Source organism: Eulemur rufifrons, chromosome 3, assembly GCF_041146395.1.
Source record: "Eulemur rufifrons isolate Redbay chromosome 3, OSU_ERuf_1, whole genome shotgun sequence".
Lineage (NCBI taxonomy): Eukaryota > Metazoa > Chordata > Mammalia > Primates > Lemuridae > Eulemur > Eulemur rufifrons.
Window position 1 is genome coordinate 80,148,780 of NC_090985.1, and position 19,277 is coordinate 80,168,056.

The window sequence follows — 19,277 nt, forward strand, 5'->3', positions numbered from 1 at the left end:
CCTCAGGCCTGGAAATGCTGTTACATGAGGAAGTTTTAACCACTGACTCTACTGCTCCCAAGTACTAAACTAAACATTAACATAGTTCGATCAGTGTCAGGGAGTTCCATAGTACTTAGCCAATCATTATCTATTCCCATCTACTTTATTCACTAAACAACCTTTTATCCTCCAATAAATAAGAATTGCAATAATGGAAACATTGTCTGGTCTGCACCTCAACAATATTATTAAAGTTCAAACTGTGGCCATAATTTAGGTGTCCCAGAGAGAAAATATTTATTGCTGGCACACCCTAACAAATAAAAGCTGCTTACTGACTCTGCATGAAGGCCTGTGTTGAAGGAAATTTTTTTTTTAGCTCACTTCCCGGTTCAGAGATATAAGAGAGAATATAAAAGAAGTGTCTGATTAATTTAGAGAAAATTATGCTACAAGATGACCAGAAGAGATAATTTATAATTTGTAAGAACAGCTTAAGTTCTTTAAAACTTACTGTTCTCATAACCTTGCTTAAATAAAAAGTGTGTTTGCAAAATGATGCTCACTAACACACAGTAAAGCACAGGATTGTTGTGTGTGGGTGTGCTTATCTGAACTATTTACGTAAACTCAGTGTTAAACATAGAGCCAGGGTATGGCTTTGTTGGGTTCATTAACATAAAGGAATACCTCTTTGTCAGTGGACAGCATGGATTCAGTACTTAGTAAGTGGGAAGTGATACAAAAAGTGCAATGGGAAAATGTAAAGAAAGCAGTGAACCTGTGATTCTGGGCAGACACAATGGCACGAGAAAAATCCATGAGGAATGGAAATGAAGGGTATATATAACCAAAATAATAATGATAATAAAAGTCTAACAATTTAGGAATACATTTATGTGAACAAATAGTTATATATAGTTGCATATATGCTAAACTCATTCAGAGAGAAAAGAAATGATCAAAGACAGGTAGAATGTTGAGTTCTAAACTCTGCTACTGCTTTTCTAAATTATTTAATCTCTCCTCTTTTGGATGATAGTATAATGTTCTTATCAATTTACAAGATAGAAATATTTCTATCAGCATTTTAAATAGATTTTATACCTTAAAAAATTACATATCCCCTAAAGCCCAGTAATTCTACTCTTAGGAATATACTCATCAGAAATAAGAGCTCAAATCCAAAAAAAGACACATAAATAATGTTCAAGACAGCTTTATCTGTAAAAGCTGAATACTAGAAACAACGCAATTGGCCATCAACAGTAGATTTGGTAAATTATTTTTTTGCATATTCATCCAATGGCATATCACAGAACAAGGAAAAAGAACAAGCTACTGATATACATAGTATATAGTACATAGTATATCACTAAAATAGGCAAAATTAATCTATGTCTGGGTAAGAGCCCAACGGTACTTTTAGGGCACTGGAAATTTTCTATTGGGGGTAGCACATGGCAATGGTTCATAAGTGTGTGTGTGCGTGTGTGTGTGTGTATATATATATATATATATATGTAAAGATTTGAGTGTATGATTAATATTAGCTACAACTCAAAAAAAATCTTCAGTTAAAAGCAAAAGTAGTATAAAAACATATATCAAAAGACATAAAGAGATTCCTCCTCACCTCTCCCCACCCCTGCAAAAAAAAAAGAAAAAAAAGAAAAAAAGAAAAAAGAAAAGAAAAAAGAAAAAAAAAGACATAAAGAGGCTAACTTGCTGATTCACTAAATTAACTTCTGGAAATTACTACCAGATAAATAAATGTGTTTTAAAAAATAACTGTATTCATGGACAATCATTCATTACAAAATTATGAAAACTAAATAATTAAAATCAATATGTACAATAATAAATGATTAGGCAAATTATATTATGTCAATTTAACAGGCATTTAATTTGATATTAAAAAGATAAGCCTAAAGATTACTCAAATAAGAAAAAAAACTCATCTGATAATTAGTGAAAAAAATCCAAAAACAAATTACTCATGGTGAATAAATAAATATAAAACATACACCTGCCCACAAACACACATATAAGAAACTGGACAGAAATGTGCAAAAAGGAAGTATATGTGTGCTGGATAATTAGTGACTTAATTTCCATTTTTTAAAAAACTTGTTTTTTATGATTGGGAACAAGAATAAATATATTGAGAGTTATAAGAACTAATAAATGTAAACTGTTATTAAGGGTAGATCTAGGCCAAAAATAAGAGGGACTAGTCTTTTCAGATAAAGTGAATGGATTAGAGAAGACACAGAGGGAGGTCCGAGCACGAAATTTGCAAAAAATTCCAGAACAAAAATTCAAATGTGTATAGTTGGGTATAAATTTGTACAATAGGAGGAAGTCAAGGAAAAGATCAGTGTTAAAAGAACAAATTAAGGCAGGGGAATGTCATGGAGGAGGATATAATGTAGCAGTTAAACATTCTAGAACACCATCCCCGCTACTAACTGGCTGTAAAATTAGAGTGTAACGCCCATCTGTAAAATTAGAGTGATAACATCACATCAGTCATCAGCTTGTTAGAGGACTAAACGAATTAATGCAGGTAAAGCATTTAGAGCAGTGCCTGCCCATAATAAGTGCTCAATAAATATTAGATAATGCAACAGGGAAATCAAAGTTTTCAGAGAAAATAAAAAGGAAAAGATTAATTTCAGTTGATTTTCTTCCCTAAACTTAGCCTTTTAAAAAAATGTTTTGCAATCATAGCTTTATCAAAGTTAATATATTTAATTTGATAATGATTTTTCTCAGCACTCAGAAATTTGGCATTAATATTCACTGCGGTCTGATTCCCACAATTGCAGCTTTGTAGAAATTCAACATGATATAGAAGCTGTATGAGCGCCACCCTGTTCATATAAACAATGATACTTATTTTCATGTGAGCCTTAAAGCTAACTTAAGACTTGGAAATTAGTAGGTATCATGAGGGCTAGAAAAACAGATAAATCATGCGGGGAGGGAACATTAGCTTTTTGAGTATTCAACAGAGCTATTATTACTTCAGTAACAGTCTGTCATCTGGACCTAGAAAATATTAACAGATATTGTTCAGGTAAAATACCTTACTATTTCTCCACGCCCCCCAACATATGTTGTAAAACGTAAGGAATAGACACTAGGGAGCGCCTGTAAGTTTCTTTTGTTCCTCCTTTCTCCAAGTGGAACACGATACCGTAATGAAAAATAGGCAATTTCATCCACCCTCCACCTTCCCACACACATAGAAACAAACAAAGAGTGGTTTTCAGAGTCTACATACACCATCACGCATACGAAGATATAAGAACGGTGTTGCTGAGGGCAATCTCCACATGCACCATGCTTGCAGCGAGCTGAGATGGTCTACTCCGGTATCGGTCTCCACCCAGAGGAAGCAGCGGCAGCCCCTGGAAGCTTGCTAGAAATGCACATGCTCGGCTCCATCCTAGACCTGCTGACTCAGAATCTCTGGGGACGCAGCCCACCAGTCTGCATGATGACCAGCTCCCCAGGTGATTCTTATGCCCACTCAAGTTTGAGAACCACTTGCACATGCCTTTCTGGGTTAACTGCCTCATAACTAAATCTTAAATGTAGTGGAAAGTCTAGCAGCACCATCGACTCTCCAGTGTAAACTAACCCCTGTCAACCTTGTTCATCTTCAAACATAATTAAGATAGAGATGATGGGTTTTTCATAAATGTAAGAAAATATTTTTCCTATAACTCTATTTAAAAGTTGTTGAGAAGAGAAAGCGGAGGTATCTAATTGAAAAAAAACAATTCAAAGTTAAATTGTCACCAAATTGAATCAAAAATCATCCCAGGCCGGGCGCGGTGGCTCACGCCTGTAATCCTAGCACTCTGGGAGGCCGAGGTGGGCGGATCGTTGGAGCTCAGGAGTTCGAGACCAGCCTGAGCAAGAGCGAGACCCCATCTCTACTAAAAATAGAAAGAAATTATATGGACAGCTAAAAAAATATATATATAGAAAAAATCAGCTGGGCATGGTGGCGCATGCCTGTAGTCCCAGCTACTCAGGAGGCTGAGACAGGAGGATCGCTTGAGCCCAGGAGTTTGAGGTTGCTGTGAGCTAGGCTGACGCCACAGCACTCACTCTAGCCTGGGCAACAGAGTGAGACTCTGTCTCAAAAAAAAAAAAAAAAAAAAAAAAAAATCATCCCAGACCATGAAAGAAGTATATATTAAACTTCCTTTAACTACCCTTTAGACCTGGACTGCCCAAAAAGACAGCCAGTAGCCGCATGTGGCCACTGAGCACCTGAACTATGACCAGGAGAAACTGAGATGTGCTGCAGGTGTAAAATGCACCAGATTTCGAAGAATGACTATGAAAAAAGAATGTAAAGTATCTCATTAATAACTTTAACATGTATATTATTAATAATTATACAAGAAGTGATTATATTTTGATATATTGTGTTAATAAAATACATTCTTAAAATGACTTTCCCTTTTTTCTACTTACAATGTGGTTATGAGAAAACTTTAAAGTGCACATGGGTTGAATTATTTTTCTATTCCACGGTGCTGCTTTAGAGTCCTCAGCTAGCACTTAGTAATAATTATATCTTATTCCAAAGAAAAAAATCATGTCATGTAGTATAAATTTTCAAGTTATATACAGAGTAAAGAATGTGTCAGACTCTTTGTTTTTACTTTATTACTTAGCATCTTGATTTCCTTTCTCCTCTTGCTCCCCTGGCCTTTGGTTGTAACCCTTTCTGGCAACGTCCCCTCAAACTTCTGCTACCGAGACCTCCCAGCCAGCTGGGTCTATTCAATTATCTCCAATCATCAATAAATATGAAGACACCTGCACACATTAGAACTCACAGAAACCGAGAACTAAAGGATGAAATATTCTCCCGTGATGTCTATGTGTGGGAGGTGGTGGAGAGTTTGGAAGGAATATCAAATGCAAAGGAAGAAGTTCCTGAGATGAAAAATAACTGGGCTTTTTTGGGGAACTGAGAAAACTCGATGTGACTGAAATCTCAGGAGTAAAGGTGAGTTGCAAGAGGTAAGACAGAGAGGCCAAGGCCTGAAGATCAAAGGCCTCATAGGCATTGGAAGGGTCTGAACTTAATTCCTAGTACAATGGAAAACCAGTGGGGGTTTTAAGCAGGAAGATGATGTGTTCTTATTTATGTTTTAAGAACATCACCCTTGAAGGGAGCAATATGGAAACTGAGAGAGCAGTTAGTAGACAGCAGCAGTCATCCAGGTACATAATAGTTGTGGTTTGGATGATGTAACAGTAGTAGAGGTAAAGATAAGTGGAAAACTCGAGGCTCATTTGGAGGTAATGTTGGCAGATCTCTCATCCACCAACACATTAGACAGGACGTGTAAGGAGGAGGCAGAAATTAAGGAAGACTCCTGGCTTTTAGTTTAAGTAAAAAAATGGGAGTTTATAACACCCAGTTCCAGTATCATCAGAGGAAATTAAAAATCATGGAGAAGAAAAGAATATTTCCATTTATTAAGTAACTGCCAAGTAGCAGAAATGGTGCTGGGTATTCTTTTACATATGTTGTTCAATTTAAGATTCCCAGGAACCCTATGGAAGTAGGTGGTAGAATCCCAGATTAGAGATAGGCAAACTAAAACACAAAGAAGTTAAACAGCCTTGTCAAGGATCACTCAGCTAGCTCAGTCAAGAGTCTAATTCCCTCTGACTGAAATGCTTTACACATACCACGCCGTACCAGGACCTGATGATTTTCTCTAAATCAATAAACTACTGTTCCTCAGATATTTATTGCAAGATGGCTAAAAACATAACACAACTAATCGTTCACAGTTTTAAAACAGACTCACAGTAGTGAGCACATGGATCCAAATACCCATGATTCACAGTTATATTGTTAGTGAAATTAAAGTGTTTGCGAGAATGAATCATGGAGCTTTATTGCAATCTAAGTAGTTAGGATTCTACCTAAGGAACTCTGAAACAATCTGTTTAATGCATAACTTCAAATGCAGAAGCTGTCCTTTGTACCTTAAAGGCTTGTGCATGTTTATATCTCTCAACCAGGGCAGAGGGGATGCCACCATGGATAGTGTCTGGTATCTTAGAACTTCTGCTTAGCATGAATGGTGCTTCACTCTGTGTGTCTCTTTCCCATTAATTCAAGAGTAGAGTTTATCAGTCTCCACATTATCATGTATAAATTCAACACTTCTTACTTACTCTCAACGTTTATAAATTAAGATAATGCATAAATGCCAGTGTGAGGATCTGGATCCAACAGAGTGCAAAAGCCTGAAAGGAAAGACATATTTAAAATGTTACTCCAAAATGCAAACACAGCATCTGTCTTGCTTGGGAATTCAGCTTTCTTTGGCACTGCTTTTTAACTTCTGATAGTCTCAGGGACACAAACGTACAGAATCACAGAACTTCCCTCTGCTGCTACTTAATCAGAAAACTTTACCATTTACTCAAAGGCCAAGATGGCGAAATAGTAGTTTGAATATAAGCAGCAGACAACACAATATGTTTTTAAAAATAACAGACTTATCTGTAGGTTATTCATGGAAGATTCTTCTTTCCAAATATTATTCGGTAACTCCAGATAGCATCCTCAAGCCACATCAATTTTGCCATTTGTCCTAGCCAGAGTGACTGGTCAAAAGGAAGAATGCACTAAGCCAACAATGAGGGAAGTGCGGATGGGGATGTGTGTTAAGAGAGAAGAAGGCTTTCTAGGAGTCAACATAAATGGTTTTGGTTCTAAACCACTTATTTGGATTGGGTTGATTTCATTTATAGTCTAAAACAAATATATGCATGAACCATAAGGAAGATAGAACATCCAAGGTTGTAAGTAAAGACTAAATCATTTTATGGCTGTCCTGCTATTATGGGTTGAATTGTGTGTCCCCTCCCACAAAATTCATATGTTGAAATCTTAACCCTCGGTATTTCAGAATATATTTAGAGATAGGCCCTTCAAAGAGGAAAAACTAACATACAATGAGGTCATAGGGGTGGGCTCTAATCCACTATGACTGGTGTCCTCATGAAAGGCCTTAGGACACAGACAACACACGGACCTGGGGCAACCGTGTGGGGACTGGAGGAGAAAGCAGCCAACTGCAAGCAGAGCTGAGAGGCTTCTGAAGAAACCAAACCTGCTGAAACCTTGCTCTTAGACTGCTAGTCTCCAGAACTGGGAGAAGATAAATTTCTGTTGTTTAAGCCACCCAGTCTGTGGCATTTTGTTTTAGTAGCCCGAGCAAACTAATACATCTACCTAAAAAAGAAAAAAATTTATTCATTCTTTTTCTTCACATAGGAAAAAAGAAGTATTTTTTGAAATAAGTTCTGCGTATTTCCCCATATCAGAAATAAAATATACCAAAAAAGGTGATATGCAGTATCTTTAGTGTACATATTTTTATAGAGATTAATTTACATATTTCTAGATTACATTAATTTCCCAAATTTTGCTCCCCTTTTCTTCTTTTATCAAAATTATCTTCACTAGTTTTGATAGTCATCCTCTTTTTGCTTTTTCTTTGTTTTAAATTGACAAATTGTTTAAGGAATAATACTTAACTGTAAGAAGGACACATCATGGATAAATACAGTTAATGATTAAAAATGCTTATGCTCTTTTATTTAGGTCAATTGAACTTGGAATGAAGGACCTCATATATTTAGAATCCAAATACAAAGGTGTATGTAGACATATATGTTAATATACTGGCGTATATTATTAATCTGTATTATTTGTGTGTAAATATATACACAAGCATATACACATACACATATATGACATGTGCATAATATGTGTGTGTTTCTATGTATGTATGTATATTAGTATCCTGAAATAAGTGATTTGTACATTGCAACACTTACCATAAACCAACTCGAATGAGAATATTTTTGTAGTTATTCCCCAACCACTCTGCCAGTTCCTAAACTCTAGAGATTCCATTTATTTTTAAATCACTTAAGCTACTACATGTTTTGCCATAACGCCCATTCAAAAACTCTTGCCTAAATGAATTGTAGCCCTTTTTAATAAATGAGATACATTTGCATCATAGCTCCTTGTTCCAAATAAATAAGTTATCAGTTCAGTTTTACAAAACCAAACCTCATGTTTTGGACTTATTTATAAGAAAAAAATACTTTGTGCTTTAATGTAGGTAAAAAGGCACAATGTTGTTCAAAATTGATTGGGGCTTAAATAATAACACTACTTTGTTATGCATGCATACTGTTTGTTCTTGCATTACAACCTGAGTGTTGTGAGGCCATTTGAAGAACTGTATCAAAAATGTTCTTTCCTTAAGTAACAATTACTTTGCAAGTTCTATAAGTTTTAACTTTCTTGGAATCCATGCATAATAGAAGAAAAACAGGACCATTAAAATTCACAAGCCATTCAACATATACTAAAAATGCTCGGTACAAATACTACTCATGTTTCCTATTTAATGGGGATAGTTTCAGGTAGCAGGATTATTTGTCCAGAAAGGAGTTGATCAACTAAACTAGGAAAGAAAAATCAGCTTTTAAAACACACTAGGGCTTTCACATTGTAAGCCTTGCTTTCCCAAGAAGTTTTAGTAAGTAATTACTAATCAAGAAACTTTTAAAACTAATACTTGTGATTCCTACAGAGAAGACAGTAGTGCATATACATTTATCATTAACTGAATATTCAAGATGCTTCAATTTATTGTGTAAAACTAGATAAAATGTTAAAAATTAATACCATAAACATCAGGTTTTATTCAATCAAACATGTGACTATTATGATTTTTATATCTGATTTAATAAATTAGTTCCAATTAAAAGCTCAAATTCAGTGTTTTACAAAATCTATTCTAACATATTCCAGAAGTCAATCTGAAATTGCAGATTTATACGTGAAATATCAGGTAGATTATTTTAATCTAATAGATGCTTAAATATTAATAAATCCAGTGAAATCATTCACATGCTTCATATAAATAACTGATGGGACACATAGAATGCAGAAAATAAAATACCTCATTTCACTTTTAGCTTTAAAAGATGCTGTGAAAATTCAAATGAGATTAACAGCACAACATTTTAGGAATTAAGGTTATTGGAAGAAATTGTATGGGCTTTGGAGTCAAATGGCCTTGGTTCATATGTAATGCTGACACTAGTTGTACAGTCTCAACTGGGTATGTAATCTTTCTTTGACTAAGTTTCTCAACTACACAATAGAGATAATAACAGTTTATATTAATACCTTATAAAGTTATTGTAAGGATTAAATGATTTAATAAGTGTGAAACACTTCATGCCTGGCACACAGAAAGCACTTAGTAAATGTTAACTAGTCATAGTGGTTAATGATAGTAGTACCTGTGTGTGAGTGTATACTAAACCTACAAAAATAGAGATAAACATATAGAAATATTAACTTAATATACAGAGGAGTCAAATAACAAGTAATTGCAATATTTATTAAGTGCATTTGCCTTTTGCCAGACTCTATATCGAACACTTGAAATGTCATCTTATTCAAGTCTCACGGCACACACACTGAGCAAGGCAGCGCTAAGGTTAAGTAGCTAGCATGCCCAAAGCCCTCCAGGCTCAAATCAGGTATATTTGACTCCAAAGCCTGCATGTTTGTTCCATTGTGGCAAACCAACTAAGTAATATGAACTGGAAGAGAACATTTTGCAAATGTGTTTTAAAAGAAGCTCAGGCATTCCAGGTTAACCTGCGAGAAAACAGCAGATCCCATGCTAAGTCTACATGGATATACTCTTACAGTGGTTTTGAAATGATTACACAAAAGATATACAAATACTATACAGTAATGTGTATGAACACATTAAGCCTAATTAACTATTAATTCATTTTTACCTTCTTGGTAATAGTACAGAATTTTGATAGGGATAAGCCCCACAATTGCATTTTAATTCTTCTGGATTACAATGCCACTTCTTTACCATGAAAAGAACCTATGGTAGTTAAAAATGAGTGAAAATTTCAAAAAGAGGAGCCAATGAAAGCATTTCAAAACTTCCAAGTGAGTTTAAGAAAAAAGGAAAGGAAGGAACGGGAAGGCAGGGGAAGGAAGGAAGGATTGCCCAAATCAGGAGCTTGTTCAGCATGTAATTTTATATTAATACATGCTTCTGAAGTTGATCTGAAGTATGAATTGCATGTCTGCGGTATGAAAACAGAAGTCAGAGCCCTAAGCAGGCCAATAAAAACAGAATACATTGAACCAAAGAATTATGTTCGAAAAAATAAGTTATTTGAACTTCTTATGAGAAACCAAAAAAAAAAAAAAATTACATTTAAAAATAGAGAGAGAACTTGGTCACACTATTTTCTCTTAACAAATTAACAAATAAAATTAATTTTATTTTATCTAGAGTCAGTTTGCAAGTAAAGGACAACTAAAAGAAAATTCACAGAATCTAGATTATCCACTGAGATTTTGGAATTTTTGTGAACAGTTCTATAATAACTGTGAATTGTCATTTTCAAAGTACAGCTATACATCCAAACCTTTATCAGAGCCTATTGTACCATCTGCCAGGGCTCAGCAGGACACTGTCCCCTGCCCTACTGGGAAAGTGCCCTCCTGAGCCCTTGCAGACCAATCCAGCTGTCACTCTTTCCTCATACTCCATTAAACGTACACGCACACACACTCCACACACACACACACACACACACACTAGCTGAAAAGACATTAGCTCAAAACCTCAAAACCTATATTTAATGTTCCCATGGTTGTCACAGGACTTAAATAAAATAATGTAAGGGGAAATACTATAAACTGTGCATATGAAAGAATTCTATAAAGCGCAATAATCAGTATCAATATTGTTATGGTATTAGTATTTACTAGTATCAGTGCTCACACAAAAAGAGTCTAAGTTCCACAGCATGACACAAAAAGGTCTTTATATTCAGGCTTCTTCCTATATTTGTAAATTCACTTTCTACCACCTTTTCTTATTTTACTACATATTGCGGCCTCATAAAACCAACTTTATTTTTCATTTGCAACACTATTCCTGTTTATGATTGTAATACCCTTTACTCTTTCGCTTGGTCAAATCCTATCCCTTGTAAAAGACTAAATGAATGTGGGAAGAAAATATTTTCCAAACTCATATCTTAAAGGACTTATAATTATAATATATATGTAGAACACTTACAACTTGATAATGAAAAAAAACAAACAACTCAATTTTAAAAAGCGGGGATGCCCTAGCACTCTGGGAGGCCGAGGCGGGAGGATCGCTCGAGGTCAGGAGTTCGAGACCAACCTGAGCAAGAGTGAGACCCCATCTCTACTAAAAATAGAAAGAAATGATTTGGACAGCTAAAAATACATATATAAAAAAAAAATTAGCCGGGCATGGTGGCACATGCCTGTAGTCCCAGCTACTCGGGAGGCTGAGGCAGAAGGATCGCTTAAACCCAGGAGTTTGAGGTTGCTGTGAGCTAGGCTGATGCCACGGCACTCTAGCCAGGGCAAAAGAGCAAGACTCTGTCTCAAAAAAAAAAAAAAAAAAAAAGCGGGGATGCATAGTTTTCGAACAAAACTTCACCAAAGACAATACATGGATACTACATAATCTCATGAAAAGATGCTCAGCATCACTAATGGTTAGAGAAATATAAATTAAAATCACAATAAGATATCATCTTTGGATACCTTTTATAATGTCTAAAATTAAAAGACTGGCAGGGCACGGTGGCCCACGCATGTAATCCTGGAACTTTGGAAGGCGAAGGCAGGAGGATCACTTGAGGCCAGGAATTCAAGACCAGCCTGAGCAAGAGCAAGACCCCATCTCTCCAAAAAATAGAAAAATTAGCTGGGGGTGGTAGTGCACACCTTTAGTCCCAGCTACTCAGGAGGCTGAGGCAGGAAGGATCACTTGAGCCCAGGAATTCAAGGCTGCAGTGAGCTATGAGGATGCCACTACACTCTAGCCTGGGCAACAGAGCACGACCTTGTCTCAGAAATTAATTAACTAATTAATTTAATTAATTAAAAAATTGATCATAGTAAGTTTTGGTAACGATGTGAAGAAACTGGAACTCTCAAGCATTACACATGGGAATGTGAAATGAACAACTACTCTGGAAACCAGTTTAACAATTTCTTCCATGTGACCCAGCCATTCTATTCCTAGGTAATTATATAAGATAAATGAAAGCGTACGTCCATACCAAGACTTGGTACAAAGATGTTCATAACAGCTTTATTTGTAATAGCCAAAAACTGGAAATAACCCAAATGTTTATCAGCAGGTGAACAGAGATAAACAAATTGTCGAGTATCTAAACAACGTCATGCTATTCAGCAGAAAGAAAAATTAAAAAAAAAAAAGAAATACATGCAACAAAATGAATGAGTCTCAAAATGACTATGCTGAGAGAAATATGCCAGACATGAAAAGATATCATACGATGCCATGGTTATAAAATTCTAAAAAATGCAAAGTACTTTACAGGGGCAGAAAGTAGATCAATAGTTGCCTGGGGACAGGAGAGGAGAGGAAGGGGAGGAACAGGAGGGAGGGTTTATAAAAGAGCTTGAGGAAATTTTTGGAGATGTTGGTTATATTCACCATCTTTACTGTCATGTGGATTTCAAGGATATACACATGGGTCAAAACTTAAAATTGTATACTTTATACAGTTTATTGTGTGTCAATTGCACCTCATAAACCTAAAAGATTTCCCCCAAAGGAATAAACTCGTGATACATACAATAAGATGAAAGAATCTCAGAATAATAATGCTAAATGAAAAAAAGCAAGACACAAAAGGCTACATACTATATGATTCCATTTATGTATTACTCTGGAAAAGGCAACACTAGAGACAGAAATCAGATCCGAGGTTGTCCAGGGCAGGGCAGAGGAGGCTGACTGCAAAAGGGCACAGGGCATTTGGGGGAATGGGTGCAGACATGTTCTATATCTAAATTGTGATCATGGTTATACAACTGTGTGCACTTGTCAAAACTCATTGATATATATTCATAAAAAGAGATTTTACTGAATATAAATTATATCTCCATAAACCTGATTTAAAAATAAAGAATCTATACCTCATCTCTTTATGTAACCTACTCCAGGAAAAGTGGAGTCTTCCACTAGGTTTCTATAACACTTCTCCAGTACTCAACAATGACATTTATCACTGTGAGTTATAATTCTTTTATATGTATCACCAACAAGACATGAGAACCTTAGGAAACAATTGTTTTAGTCATCGCTTGGAAATATAAAAGTGCAGGTCAGCTTCAATTCTTCCCACTCCCTTATCTTGCATATTCTACAGTCTTTAAATGCAGTTTAAAGACCTTCAAAACATTTCCAGATCCTATCCTCTTCTCATTTTCATTGCCAGGGGACCATTTTGGAAGCTTCCTACTATTTCCCTGTTTCTTGTCTCTCTCTTTTTAATCCATCCTCCAAAATGCTGCCAATCATAAAAAAAAATTCATAACCAAGCTACTTAAAGACTCTTAATGGCTTCCACAGTCTAAGGGACATAGCTCCAATCAAGATTGTCAGAATCTGGCCCAGAGTTCCTATCCCACGTCATCTGTTGCCACTATTCCTACTCCAAGTGTAATCTCTTCTTCCCCAATACCTTTCAGATTCTTCTCTCTCAGCAGGTTCTAATCAGAAAACCCTTAACTCTTCCATGAAATCTCTCCAGGCTACTCAAGCCAAAAGTATCCTTTATGCTTCCATTTTCCATGGTATTATGTTAATGTTAATTATCTATTATGCTAATGTAATAGTTATCACCTTATATTATGGATGTTTGCACGTGTTTGTCTTCCCAGTAGTTTATTTGTGTTTGAGGGCAGAGACACTGCTTTATTTATATTTGTATTCTAGGCATCCTGTACAGTCCCTATAACTTAATTGCTGCTAAATTAATATATACTAACTTTATTTGCAACCTATAGCCATGACAATTGAAATAAGAAAATACAAAAAAAAATAAAATACTAGGATAGACTTGACAATCTTCAGTCAGCCACAAGCATAAACAAAGCACAACACAGTGTGCAAACCTAGAAGAACAATACTCAAAGATTCAAAATATAATATTTTTAAAAATTAAATTGCCATGTCCTGATTATATCAACTAATACTTTTAAAGGAGATGGAGAAACACTGCCAGGATTTCCATGTCAACTTTTTATTATCAAATATAAATGTCACTCTTCTATATTGGAATAGAGCATAGGGAAAATGTCAAACATTAAACAAAAAAAAGGTTTGATTTAAATAATACAAGCATTTATCCACATATAATTTGAGAGTGAGAACTACAATATTTTCTCATTTCGCAGTTTTTAAACTGAAGCATTAAGTAACTTGCTCTGGGATGCACCACTGGCAGAGAGCAGAACTGAGATCTGCACACAGGTCACAAAGAGCCCCAAGACCATGTTCTAGTCTTTGAAGTACACATAGGATGATTTTTGTCTACACTGCTTAATTTAGAGCTCCATGAAGTTAGGAACTCTTTCTCTTGTTCATCATTGTATCTCTGAGGCCCATCAGAGGGCTTGGCCAGGTTTCTAGGGGTCCATAAATTCTTGAAATCGTATGCACTTTGTGTATGTAAGTATTAAACACAATAATCTCTAGTGAGAGAGTCAATAAAAGCAGGTAACACCAAACACTTACTACAAACCAAGCAGTGTTTTAGAAGCACTAATTCACTCTATTATAACAACAAAGACCAACACAGAACACGTACTGCATATTCAACATACCAGACCCTGTTCTAAATGTTTCCTATGGATTAACATGTATAATTAGTGCACCAATTCTATGACATAGGTATTATAATTGCAGACATTTCAAACATGAGGAAATGGAGCCTCAAAGAGAATAACTTGCCCAAGCAGCGCCCCCTTTCCATTTAGTAAAGACCTGAACAGGGATACAAACCTTGCCATCTGACAACAAGGCCTGCTCTCTTCCTTTGTATGCCACGCAGCTACCACGCTGGTCATCCTCAAAGACCTTCATGTTCCCTCAAATGTTAAGAGTGTCACGAAAAAGAAAAAAATTGAACTCCTTATGCATTTTCCAGAAAACCATCTTGACAAAATGAAAAGTTTTCTAAAGAACATATCGTCAGATGCTATCAGCTAATTCTACCATGTAAAGAGCATACTCTGTCACCACGTATTAATATACAAGGCAGGAAGTTTAGGCAGTAAGGCACATCTGTTCTCTAAGGTGTAATGCGGGAGCAAGATAATATTGAGTTACAAAGATGCATAAGCAAACAAACACGTAACATGTGGCTCTTACAAATGATACAGCAGCAGAAGTACAAGGGTGATGCTGTCCCTCACAGACATTTTGTGACCTAGAAAAGTGCCTTCCCCAGGGAATACTCATACAAGAGCAAAGGGACATGGCTTGGTCTGTGGGGTGCGGTCAAGGTTGCAGTCCTCACTTTTCTGCTCAGTTGAGCATCTCTGTGCAGTGAGCAACCCAAGGACGACATGGAAGAGCCGTGGTTATTCTCATGGCCTAGAGCCATAGTACCTGGATTTGAATCCCCTACTCTATCCCTTTTAGATGTGTGACTTTAGTCAAGTTATTTAATTTCTCCCTGCTTCATTGTTCCCATCTGTAAAATGGAAGAATATTAGTATGAACTTCATAGGATTGTTTTAAGAATCTAAAAAAGAGGTCGGGCATGTAATCCTAGCAATCTGGGAGGCCGAGGCAGGAGGATCTCTCAAGGTCAGGAGTTTGAGACCAGCCTGAGCAAGAGTGAGACCTCGTCTCTACTAAAAATAGAAAGAAATGATTTGGACAGCTAAAAATATACATAGAAAAAAAAATTAGCCGGGCATGGTGGCACATGCCTGTAGTCCCAGCTACTCGGGAGGCTGAGGCAAAAGGATTGCTTGAGCCCAGGAGTTTGAGGTTGCTGTGAGCTAGGCTGATGTCACGGCACTCTAGCCTGGGCAACAGAGAGAGACTCCGTCTGCAAAATAAATAAATATATATATATGTATATATATAGGAGTGAGAGTAAGCCATATTTGAAGCATTCCTTATGTCTGTGTATGAGTGGCAGGAGTGATTCCAATAGGTATAAGTTCTAATGAGAAGAGTAGAGAGAAGTAACTCTGCACATCATTGTATACCCCATTGTTTCCTTTGCATCCATAGCTTTTAAAGGATCCAAAGCTGTGATACCTCATTTAAAATTGTACTTTCCCAGGGTTGTGAAGTCTCTTTTATGAAGGTGGCAAACACGAAGTCAAGAACCATAAAATCACAACAGTAACTACTCAATCAACAATGGTCCACATGTTTGCAATAAAGAAATTCTCAGTTATCATGTACCAGTATCTCCAGCCATTAAGTGAAAGTAACAAAGGCAGAAGCATCTTTTACAAGCTCAAAGTAACAGTATGTTGAAGTGCATTTAATGCCCTTCTCATTTTATTATATTTTTAAAGCAAAATTCTCAAACTCCCCAAGTCAGATGTTCCAGGATTGGTTTATATGATCTCCAAATATTAAATTCCTACAGTGAGGAATCAATTTTTCAACAACAGATCGGAACCATTTTAAGCAGATCATTATTATCCAGTTTTGGCAAGCATGGTAAATATACTGTGGGTACTTACGAAGGCTCTTTGCAGTATCTATCAAATTTAAAGTGAACATCCCCCTGGAGCCAGCAATTCTCTTCTCAGAATAAATCTTCAGCAGTACCCATGCAAAGATAATGCACACAGATATTCACTATATTCACTACATCATTGTTTGTAACACTAAGAAATTAAACAATTCAAGTGAATATTCTGGAAGATATTGGCTGGTTACATTGAGTAGATACATTAAAAAAATAGGATTTCCATATATTGACAGAGAAGTATTTGAAAAATACTAAATAAAGAATAAATTTCAGAACACCAGTGTATGAACCACTGTTCAATTTTTAAAACAATGAAAGTAAAATTTCTATTATATACATGAAGACTGGAGGGGCACAAACCCAAACATCAACAGAGATTGTATATACATGGAATGGAATGGGAAGAGGGGTTCACTTTATATTTTACTATAATTTTTATGTTGTTTTATGAGTATTACTTTTAGATTTCATTGAAATAACAAGTATTTTCAAAAGAAACAAGGCACTCAAAAATAAAGTTATTTGCAACAGGAGTATTAAAAAAAAATCTTAGCAATCCCGAAAATTAATTCGTGCTATCCAATATATTTATAACCACAATTGCAGAATAAAATGCATGTGAGATCTTAACAGACACACTTTAGTGAAAGGGTTGTAGCTTAATAAAGCTTGTTGGGATCGTTTCCATATTTGTAGGCCCATAAATGGAGCTTAGAAGGAACGGGAAGGAGAAGACAAATGGCTCTCAATTTCCACTCCACTTTGAAATGTGAAAAATGAGTAGTTTACCAACACTCCACCACCTCCCCGCCCCCCAGCCCCCATACGGTACCAGGAAGGAGCCCAGCACTACTGGGTCACACATTTCAAACACACAGCAGATCAGGTGTCTTGACTGAGAGTATGCATAGGAGATGAAAACAGAAGGAGGTGTGGTGAGAGGGTGGGGACGAGAGGACTATAATGGAAAAATGGCGATAGCTGGAGAGGAAGAATAGTTTTATGATGAATAAATGCTTGGGAAGGGAGAAAAGAAACCTGTCCTATGAACGGAAAAGCAGGGGAAAGTAACAAAAACAAAAACAGTAAGTGAGGGTGTCAATGAAGTGTTTGGTTTTCAGGACATCCCATTAAGTTTTGAGCGTCTATATTCTGTATTCTCTAGCCCTTGCCCTAGAGTGAAAGCTATTTTAAGACTGTTTTGCATGTTGGAGAGGAGTGCTTTGACTCAGTTTTGAGCAAACCTTAAAAGCACAGTGCATCAGGTATGAAGCACACACCGATATTCAATTCTAAGATCTTATCACGTGCTGCCTTATTCCCGTTAGACGTAGAATCATTATTGCTTATCCGGCACGTTAACTCAGCTTCCAAAGGGCATTTCATCCCAAAGGAACTAAGACGACTTAAATACTGTATATAAAATCTTCTCCAATAGCATCACAGGAAGACGCCCACTCCCAAACTGTCTCTATGAGAGAACGATGCAAGCTGAGACTTGGGCAAAGGCCATGGCTGATGTCGCAGGACCAAGCACCTCCCCACAAACCTCCACGGTTCATAGACATGCACAAGTCCTGACCTTGCCCCAGGCCATACACGCACACACACACACACAAACACAGACACACGCACACACACACACACCCCTCCATTAAAGCCCCCCTAGAGATCTGGGAATCACGTGACCAGCTACAGCCAGGAAAGCTTTCTCTGCACCCAAACAAATACAACTTTTTTTCCCCTTTTCCCGGCTGAACGACTTGCACATCTCTCCCCCAGCTCCCCCCTCCACTGTCTTCCTTCCAGCCTTTTCTTCTTCCCGCCACCGCAGGCTGCTGGGGGCCTCGGGGTATCTGCTTTCAACACTGCCTGGCCTAGGGGTCCTAGGGCTCAGCCCCTCCCGCGCGGGCGCGCCTCCTTCAGCCGCGCGAGGGGAACCGACACTCCTCCTGGGCGACACCCGCCCCGCCGGGGCTGTGGACCGCGGCCAGCCTCGGGCGCCGGGCGCGGGCACAGAAACTTACCTGCGCGGAGCCGCTCCCGGAGCTCCCGCGTCGCAGTCAGCTGCGCGGCAGCCGCCGCATGTCCCGGCAGCAGGTCCCCCCACCCAGCCCAGCAGCGGCGTCCCGCGCCGCACTTTCCCGAGCCTGGGAAGTTTGCTGAAAGCTGGGAGGTGGGAAATGGGGGTGGGGCTGGGTGATCTGGGAGAGCAGGCTTAAGGATTGTGTTGTTGTTTGTTTGTTTGTTTTCCCCGATCTCTAGCAAAGACTTTAGACCATATGCCGGGAGAATATTAGCTTTGCTCAATGGCGACAGGGCAGCGGCTTGACTCTCACAGTCTGATCGATTTACTAAACAAACTGAAACGTGGGTGGGGATGTTAAACAGTAACCAGCAGTCTCAATGAAAACTGAAAGCAGCGAGGCCGCCACCGCCTCGGCGTGTTCATTTCCCTGTTCCCAAGGCCCCGGGGCGACGGGCGGGCGGGCCAGCAAGAATCAAACCCGGGCCTCCCCGAGGCCGCCTGGCGGTAACTGCCGCCCGCCACTTGCCAACATTCCCGCCACCAGCGCGGGGCGCAC

The 19,277-nt window shown here is 37.6% G+C and overlaps 1 protein-coding gene across 1 annotated transcript in view; it reads right to left on the bottom strand.

Annotated features, from left to right (window-relative positions):
- The window catches only part of HNF4G (hepatocyte nuclear factor 4 gamma), a 126,570-nt gene extending 107,614 nt beyond the window's left edge, over nucleotides 1-18,956 (bottom strand). Inside the window, exon 1 of the mRNA XM_069466338.1 lies at nucleotides 18,720-18,956. The gene's annotated coding sequence lies outside the window, so the exon portion shown is untranslated. The remainder of the gene's footprint in view (nucleotides 1-18,719) is intronic.
- Nucleotides 18,957-19,277: the final 321 nt, after the last annotated feature.